Genomic DNA, 10,531 nt, shown 5'->3' with positions numbered 1-10,531 from the left:
TCGATGCTTCAATTCTACGCTTATTTTTACATTTAGCTCGAAGGGTCTTCTGCATCCTCTCAGTTGCATAGCACCAACGATCTTGCACGGGCCCACCCAATCTTGCCTCGGTCGGTAGATGTAAAATCAAATGTTGCATTGGATTAAAGAAGCCTGGTGGAAAGATCTTCTCTAACTTGCACAACAACTCCGGTGCAAACTCCTACATGTCTTCTACCACGCCAAGCGACAATTCTTTCGCACAAAGAACACAGAAAAAATAGCTCAGCTCCGCCAGTACTAGCCATTCATCCTCAGGAATAAAGCCACGTAACATCACCGGCATTACCCGCTCTAGCCATATGTGCCAATCATGACTCTTGAGACCAAAGATTTTAATTTTTTCAAGACTCGCTCCCCTCTTTAGATTCGCTGCATACCCATCGGGAAACATCAAGTGCATTTTGACCGACAAGATAATTTCCCTCATAGCTGGCCTTCCAAGATTGAACCAGGCCTTTGGCTTCGACCACTTCTGCCTTCCTTTGCCTTCTCGCATGTTTTGTAACGGTCTATGGCATAGTGTCTCTTGATCGACTCTAGCCTTAGTATTATCCTTTGTCTTCCCATCTATGTCGAACAATGTACCAAAAATAGTCTCTCCGATATTCTTTTCAGTGTGCATCATGTCGATATTGTGTGTAAGAAGGAGGTCTTTGAAGTAAGGCAGATCCCAGAAGCATGGCTTGTGAGTCCTCGCGTGTTTTGAATTACACCCCTTGAAATACCCTGGACGCTCTGGATCAGGCTCGAGGGCGTTTAACTGATCCAGGATCTGTTGGCCTGTCAACGTAGGTGGTGCCAAGTTTTTGACAACTTTACCTTTGGTAAAGTTCTTCTTGTCTTTTCTGAACTCATGGTCAGGATCCAGGAACTGTCTATGCAAGTCAAAGCAAGAATACTTCCGACCCTCCTGCAACCAATGAAACTGAAGAGCTGCCTTGCATTGGGGGCACGGGAACCTTCCATGCACACACCATCCATAGAATAGTGCATACGCCGGCAAGTCATGCATAGAGTACATGTACCACACATGCATTTTGAAGTTTTGTTTTCTAGCGGCATCGTATGTCTTGTCCCCATTATCCCAAGCTTCTTCCAATTCATCCTTAAGCGGTTGCAGGTACACATTCATATTCTTCCCCGGATAATTGGGCCCTGGAATTATCAACGTCAGAAATATGTTCTTTCTTTGCATAATCTGTCCGGGGGGAGATTGAGTGGAATGACAAATACAGGCCAACAACTATATTTTGGTTGTCGTCATGCCGAAGGGATTAAAACCATCCGTGGCGATGCAGACTCGAGGATTCCTTGGATCTGCCGCTTTATCCTGATGCAATCCATCGAAATGTTTCCACGCTTCCCCATCCGATGTGTGTACCACCATCTTATTCCCATCCGCATCTAGTTTGGTTCTTTTGCCCAATTTGTGTCATGTCATCTGTCTGGCTGTCTCTTCGACCATGAAAAGATGTTGAAGTCTTGGTACGATTGGCATATACCGAAGAATACTAACTGCGATTTTGGTCTGCCTCTTCTCACCCATACCGTTGTCTACCACAAGATACCTTCAAGACTCGCAATTGGGACAATAGTCCAAGTGTGCATACTCCTTCCTAAATAGGATACATCCTTTCTCACATGCATCTATCTTCTCATAGGGCATCTTAAGTACACGAAGTATTTTGTCCGACTGGTACAGGTTTGCAGGCATGACATGGCCTTTTGGTAGGAAGCGTCCAAATAGTGTCATCATCGCGTCGTAGCATTCTCTTCCCAAGTTGAACTGAGCCTTCAGAGCCATTACTTGTGCAATTGCATCCAGCTGACAGAGCTCAGTGTGCTCATGGAGAGGACATTTTGAAGACTCCAACATTTCATAAAAGGCCTTTACATAGTCCTCCATCTCATCTTCCGAATCCCGAGCACCATCAAAGTCTTGCACCATGTCTTCGATCCCGGTACCATGCTCGTTGGTGCGACGACGGACCACCACATCTCTTGTGCGTTGTATAGACTCACCATGAAATGTCCACACCGTATAATTAGGCTTAAAACCCCTCCTCTGCAGGTGTTTAATCATTACAGCCTCTGTCGTCTTTTTATAGTTGTCGCATCCAGGACAGGGGCAATAGTTTCTTTCCTGGCCATTTGCGAATGCGGCTTTCACAAATTGCTTTGTTTTTACAAACCATTCTTTCGTCATCTCTTTCTGACTAGGGTGACCGGTATACATCCACGCACGATCACTCATCTTGCCAAGCTACTAAACACAGAAGAAATATATTTATATATAATTTATCATTTATATTCATCGGTTAATCAGGTTCGCCATTTTTATTACGTCCAGGCAACCTACACGATAATAGGTAAAGATAGGTCCTAATCCCACGTGAGTATGTGTAGATTGGGTTCGTTTTCCCATGCTCTGCTCCAGATCCAACGCAAAATTTCAGCAGCACCTCCCCGTTGTTCTCCTCATACACGTCTCTGCAATAAACAGAGAGGATGTGCATCCGGAGAACAACACGGAGGCACTGACGAAATTCTGCATCGGATCCAGAGCACAGCATACGGGAAAACGAACCCAATCTACACATACTCGGGCTGTCCATGGATAATGTTGGACAATTCGAAAGGATGGTGGTTATAAATATGCAAAGACATGCATATTTATAGATGTCGTTGTTTCGAACAGGAGACGCATACTCGTCACGCATACTAATAAATTAATTTAATTACCTAAATCTAGAAAGTTTCATCCGGAAACCGAGCCACAGTAAATGAAGGGGTGAGGAGGAGATGAAATTTGTACTGACCCACGAATACAGGGAAGGAGCTCGTACACCGCACGGGGAGGTCTTTGCACAGCAGACCTCACAGCGATGAGACAACTATCACATGTAAATCCACCCGATCAACACAAATATTCTAATTATGTCATTTTTTAGGAAAACAAGCTAAGAATATAATATTCATGAGCTAACCAAGGTTTTTAGCTTATTATGTCATTTTGGAGGATAATTAGCTAAACAAGCTAAAAAATAAGGAGGAGAGAAGAAGGAGAAGGAGGGCTCCTTCTCCTCCTCCTCCTTCTCCTTCTTCTTCCCTTCTTCTTCTTTTCATTTTTCCTCTTTCTTCTCCTCTTCTCCTCCTCCTCTTCTTCTTCTTCTCCTCCTCCTCCTCCTCCTCCTCTTCTCCTCTTCTTCTTCCTCTTCCTCTTATTTCTATTTCTATTTTTCTTTATCCTCTTCTTCTACTTCTTCTTTTTTCTCTTCTTCTCCTTCTTATTTTTTTCTTATTCTCTTCTTCTCTTCTTCTTCTCTTCTTCTTTACTTCTTCTCCTTCTTATTTTTTTTTCTTCTCTTCTTCTTCTTCTTCTTATCCTTCTTATTTTTTTCTTCTTCTCTTCTTCTTCTTCTTCTTCTTCCTTCTTTTCATTTTTCCTCTTTCTTCTCCTCTTCTCCTCCTCTTCTTCTTCTCGTCCTCCTCCTCCTCCTCTTCTCATCTTCTCCTCCTCCACCTAACTAACCAAGCTAACTAACTAACCTAACTAATTTAACAAGCTAACTAACTAGCCTAACTAACCTAATAAACTAAAAAACTAACCTAACTAATTTAACAAAAATAAAAATAAGGAAAAAGAAAAAATAAAAATGGGGGCACTCACCGGCGGGGGCGGCTGGGGCGTCGGGGCGGCGGGGAGGACGGGTGCGACGGGGCAGTGGGGCGTCGCCGGGGGCAGTGCGGCGGCGGCGGGGGGCTGTGGTGGCGGCGGTGGGGTGCAGTGCGGCGGCGGTGGGGGCAGTGGTGGCGGCGGCGGGGGGCAGTGGTGGCAGCGGTGGGCGTCGGAGTGTGTGTGTGTGTGTGTGTGTGTGTGTGTGAGAGAGAGAGAGAGAGGCCAGGGTGGGGGCAGGACGACCGTTAGTAGACGTTAGGGCTTTGCCGACTGCCTCTGGCCTCTTTGTCCTCCGCTAGCAGACGACAAAGAAGGGACTCCAATTTGACCTAACGTCCCCGCGGTCACGTGGGCCCCCCTACAGCTTTGTCGTCTGCTGTGAGGCCCTTTGCCGTTTGTGGCTGACGGCAAAGAAGTGGCTGATGGCACAGACCTTCTATGCCATCAGCCAATTCTGTGTCTTCTGCTTTGTGGCAGCTGACGGCAAAGACACTCTTTGCCATCAGCTAGCAGACGGCAAAGATTTGGCAGATGGCAAAAAACTGATTTCCAGTAGTGTTTTGTCTCTTTTAGTTTGTCAACTGAATTGCTTGAGGACAAGCAAGGCTTTAAGCTTGGGGGAGTTAATACGTCTCCATCGTATCTACTTTTCCAAACTCTTTTGCCCTTGTTTTGGATTCTAATTTGCATGATTTGAATGGAACTAACCCGGACTAACATTGTTTTCAGCAGAATTGCCATGGTGTTGTTTTTGCGCAGAAATAAAAGTTCTCAGAATGACCTGGAAATTTACAAGGATTTTTTGTGGAATATATAAAAAATATTGGCGCAAGAATCAACGGGGGGAGTGGAGCGAGGAGCCCACAAGCCCAGGAGGCGCGACCCCCGTGGCCGTGCCTAGCAGGCTTGTGGGGCCCTCAGGGCTCCGCCGCCTCCAACTCCAGCTCTATTTAGTCCCTTTCGTCCGGAAAAAAATCAAGGAGAAGAGTTCATCGCGTTTTACGATATGGAGGCGCCGCCACCACCTGTTCTTCCTCTAGAGGGCAGATCTGGAGTCCGTTCTGGGCTCCGGAGAAGGGAGATCATCGCCATCGTCATCACCAACCTTCCTTCATCGCCAATTCCAAGATGCTCTTCACCGTTCGTGAGTAATCTCATCGTAGGCTTGCTGGACGGTGATGGGTTGGATGAGATCTGTTATGTAATCGAGTTAGTTTTGATGGGGATTGATCCCTAGTATCCACTATGTTCTGAGATTGATGTTGCTACTACTTTGCCATGCTTAATGCTTGTCACTAGGGCCCGGGTGCCATGATTTCATATCTGAACCTATTATGTTCTCTTCAATATATGTGTGTTCTTGATCCTATCTTGCAAGTTGTAGTCACCTACTATGTGTTATGACCCGGCAACCCCGGAGTGACAATAGCCGGTACCACTCCCGGAGATGACCATAGTATGAGGAGTTCATGTATTCACTATGTGATAATGCTTTGTTCCGGTTCTCTATTAAAAGGAGAACCTTAATATCCCGTAGTTTCCATTAGGACCCCGCTGCCACGGGAGGGATGGACAATAGATGTCATGCAAGTTCTTTTCCCTAAGCACGTTTGACTATATACGGAATGCATGCCTACATTACATTGATGAACTGCAGCTGGTTACATATCTCCCCATGTTATAGCAGTTGCATGATGAATGTCATCCGCCATAATTATCCATCACCGATCCAATGCCTACAAGTTTTTCCTACTGGTCCTTGCTACATTACTTTGCCGCTACTGTTGTCACTGCTGCTACTGTTACTCTGTCGCTACTGCCGTCACTGCTGCTACTGTTCCCACTACTGCTACTATTACCGTTGCTATTGTTGCTATCACACCACTTTGCTACTAATACTTTCCTGCAGATACTAAGTCTTTCAGGTGTGGTTGAATTGACAACTCAACTGCTAATACTCGAGAATATTCTTTTGCTTCCCCTTGTGTCGAATCAATAAATTTGGGTTGAATACTCTACCCTCGAAAACTGTTGCGATCCCCTATACTTGTGGGTTATCACGAATCTTAGCTAGGAATTATTTATTAAGTTATGAATTTTCAATTATTCTTGCCCTTTCAGTATTTTAATTATACAGAGAAGTTAATCAATGCAATTATGTCCAAACAAAAAATTAATGTCTTCTGAGCATTCGAGATAAGCTGCTTGAGGTTGACAGGCATAGGCCATACACCCTCACCAGTTGGAGATCTTTATAGAGCGACAGAGTAGCTGAGATAGGGGTGGCACTACGAGGAACACGGGTTTGCCTGCTCGGTTGCTCCCAGTAAATTAGGCCTGAGAGAGAAGTTAAGCGCTGGAGGTGTTGTCATGTCAGTCAAGTTGGTAGGCCACCTGAAAAGCATGCTCTCTTGTCACACATTCAGGAAAGGGTTAAAAGGGGAAGTTGATGCTATGTTGAGGGCTGAGAAATCAGAGAATCCAATGATAATAGTCTATTGTTTTGGAATATCTCATGAACATCTAGGCACCTTTATATTATCTTACATCAGGAGTACAAACCCACATCATAAGTATGTTGGGTTATACCCAAAGGGCTTTAGATTCCGGAAGAAAGATTTTAACAAACCAGAGGGAATCTTTGTAAGAGTTTGGGTATATATGTATTTTGGCATTTTGGAATTTGAAACATGATTTTTAGAATAATTATTCATTAAGTCTTGGGGACTAAAAATGGGTAGGTCAGAGGCTAGGAGCACGAGTTGGAGATCTTTATAGAGCAGTAGCTTAGCTGAGATAGGGGCAGCACTAAGAGGAACACCGGTTCGCCTGCTCAGTTGCTCCTAGTAAATTATCTAGGCCTGAGAGAAAAGTTAAGCGCTCGATGATAAGAGAGAAACATTGTATGACATAAATTTGGAGCTACAATGTGGTTTCTCTGATCGGAGGACGACTTATACAGCAGAAGCATCGGAGATGATAAGAGAGAAATGTTGTATGACATAAGAGAGACACCTTTATATTATATTACATGAGGAGTAAAAACCCACATCATGAGTATGTTGGGTTATACCCAAAGGGCTTTAGATTCAAGAAGAAAGATTTTGACAACATTGATCTCCTTATGTCATATTTTCAAGAACATATTGAAAAATCACCACCTCATGTTGGCCCATCAATGCAAAATGTTGCGGCAATGGTACCTATGAAAAATAACTTGATAGAACTATTTGTCACTCTCTCACGATGAAAATCTATATAATCGAACATTGCATTCATATAAGGGTTCACTCTCGAAAGCATTCTAGCAATCAAAATACAATCAATGAATAAATCAATAAATAAAACAATAATGTTATTAGGTTAACAAAAAATATTTTATAATATTCTTCAATAGCAAAATAATCAACTAGAAAGCTTTTATAAAACTCTAGTTATGATCAAAATAATATTAATTTAAAAATATGTAAAATTTCTCTAACTAAAATTATCATAAAGTATTTTTTCTTAAAAACTTTAATAGCAAAGAGAAATAAATGAAAACTAGGCATGTATATGATACGTCTCCAACGTATCTATAATTTTTTATGGTTCCATGCTATTATCTTGTCAACTTTGGATGTTTTATATGCATGAATATGCTATTTTATATCTTTTTTGGGACTAACCTATTAACTCAGTGCCAAGTGCCACTTTCTGTTTTTTTCGTGTTTTTGACCCTTTTTTAGATGGAGTCCAAATGGAATGAAACTTTACGATGATTTTTTTGGACCAAAAGAGACCCCCGAAGCTTTGGAAGAAAGCCAGAAGATCCACGAGGGAGTCACAAGCCCATGGGGCGCGGCCTACCCCCCTGGTCGCACCGTGCGGGCTTGTGACCTCCTCGTGGGCCCAACTTACGCAATTCCACCGCCATAAATTCCTATAAATTCATAAACCCCCAAAAAGAAACCTACATCGGGAGTTCCGCCGCCGCAAGCCTCTGTAGCCACCAAAAACCAATCTGGAGCCCGTTCTGGCACCCTGCCGGAGGGGGGATCCATGTCCGATGGCCATCTTCATCATCCCGGCGATCTCCATGACGAGGAGGGAGTAGTTCTCCCTCGGGGCTGAGGGTATGTACCAGTAGCTATGTGTTTGATCTCTTTCTCTCTCTCGTGTTCTTGAGATGTCTTGATCTTGATGTACCGTGGGATTTGCTACTATAGTTGGATCTTATGATGTTATTCCCCCTCTCCCTTCTTGAAATGGATTGAGTTTTGTTGGAATTATGCCCTAGAGGCAATAATAAATATAGTTATTATTATAATTCCTGTATCAAGATAATAGTTTATTATCCATGCTATAATTGTATTGAATGAAGACTCATTTACATGTGTGGATACATGGACAAAACACTGTCCCTAGCATGCCTCTAGTTGGCTAGCCAGTTGGTCAATGATAGTCAGTGTCTTCTGATTATGAACAAGGTGTTGTTGCTTGATAACTGGATCACGTCATTGGGAGAATCACATGATGGACTAGACCCAAACTAATAGACGTAGCATGTTGATCGTGTCATTTTGTTGCTACTGTTTTCTGCGTGTCAAGTATTTATTCCTATGACCATGAGATCATATAACTCACTGACACCGGAGGAATGCTTTGTGTGTATCAAACGTCGCAACGTAACTAGGTGACTATAAAGATGCTCTACAGGTATCTCCGAAGGTGTTAGTTGAGTTAGTATGGATCAAGACTGGGATTTGTCACTCCGTGTGACGGAGAGGTATTTCGGGGCCCACTCGGTAATACAACATCACACACAAGCCTTGCAAGCAATGTAACTTAGTGTCAGTTGCGGGATCTTGTATTACGGAACGAGTAAAGAGACTTGCCGGTAAACGAGATTGAAATAGGTATGCGGATACTGACGATCGAATCTCGGGCAAGTAACATACCGAAGGACAAAGGGAATGACATACGGGATTATACGAATCCTTGGCACTGAGGTTCAAACGATAAGATCTTCGTAGAATATGTAGGATCCAATATGGGCATCCAGGTCCCGCTATTGGATATTGACCGAGGAGTCTCTCGGGTCATGTCTACATAGTTCTCGAACCCGCAGGGTCTGCACACTTAAGGTTCGACGTTGTTTTATGTGTATTTGAGTTATATGGTTGGTTACCGAATGTTGTTCGGAGTCCCGGATGATATCACGGACGTCACGAGGGTTTCCGGAATGGTCCGGAAACGAAGATTGATATATAGGATGACCTCATTTGATTACCGGAAGGTTTTCAGAGTTACCGGGAATATACCGGGAATGACGAATGGGTTCCGGGAGTTCACCGGGGGGGCAACCCACCCCGGGGAAGCCCATAGGCCTTGGGGGAGACACACCAGCCCTTAGTGGGCTGGTGGGACAGCCCACAAGTGCCCTATGCGCCAAGCAGAAGAAAATCAAGAGAGAAAGAAAAAAAAGGGAGGAGGTGGGAAGGGAAGGGGACTCCCTCCCACCAAACCTAGTCCAACTCGGTTTGGGGGGGAGAGTCCTCCCCCTTGGCTCGGCCGACCCCCTTGAGGGTCCTTGGACCCCAAGGCAAGGCCCCCTCCCTCCACCTATATATACGGAGGTTTTAGGGCTGATTTGAGACGACTTTTCCACGGCAGCCCGACCACATACCTCCACGGTTTTTCCTCTAGATCGCGTTTCTGCGGAGCTCGGGCGGAGCCCTGCTGAGACAAGGTCATCACCAACCTCCGGAGCGCCGTCACGCTGCCGGAGAACTCTTCTACCTCTCCGTCTCTCTTGCTGGATCAAGAAGGCCGAGATCATCGTCGAGTTGTACGTGTGCTGAACGCGGAGGTGCCGTCCGTTCGGTACTAGATCGTGGGACTGATCGCGGGATTGTTCGCGGGGCGGATCGAGGGACGTGAGGACGTTCCACTACATCAACCGCGTTCTCTAACGCTTCTGTTGTACGGTCTACATGGGTACGTAGATCACTCATCCCCTCTCTAGATGGACATCACCATGATAGGTCTTCGTGCGCGTAGGAAAATTTTTGTTTCCCATGCGACGTTCCCCAACAGTGCTATCAGAGCTAGGTTCATGCGTAGATGTCTTCTTGACTAGAACACAAACGTTTTTGTGGGCGGTGATGTGCGTTTTGCTGCCCTCCTTAGTCTTTTCTTGATTCCGCGGTATTGTTGGATAGAAGCGGCTTGGACCGACATTACTCGTACGCTTACGAGAGACTGGTTTCATCGTTACGAGTACCCCCCTTTGCTCAAAGATGACTGGCAAGTGTCGGTTTCTCCAACTTTAGTTGAATCGGATTTGACCGAGGAGGTCCTTGGATGAGGTTAAATAGCAACTCATATATCTCTGTTGTGGTGTTTGCGTAAGTAAGATGCGATCCTACTAGATACCCTTGGTCACCACGTAAAACATGCAACAACAAAATTAGAGGACGTCTAACTTGTTTTTGCAGGGTATGATTGTGATGTGATATGGCCAACGATGTGATGTGATATATTGGATGTATGAGATGATCATGTTGTAATAGAAATATCGACTTGCACGTCGATGGTACGGCAACCGGCAGGAGCCATAGGGTTGTCTTTGTACTAACGTTTGTGCTTGCAGATGCGTTTACTATTTTGCTAGGATGTAGCTTTAGTAGTAATAGCATAAGTAGCACGACAACCCCGATGGCAACACGTTGATGGATGATCATGGTGTGGCGCCGGTGACAAGAAGATCGTGCCGGTGCTTTGGTGATGGAGATCAAGAAGCACGTGATGATGGCCATATCATGTCAC

This window comes from Hordeum vulgare, chromosome 5H (genome assembly GCF_904849725.1).
Source record: "Hordeum vulgare subsp. vulgare chromosome 5H, MorexV3_pseudomolecules_assembly, whole genome shotgun sequence".
Taxonomy (NCBI): Eukaryota; Viridiplantae; Streptophyta; class Magnoliopsida; order Poales; family Poaceae; genus Hordeum; species Hordeum vulgare.
Note: the sequence above shows the minus strand (reverse complement) of the source record.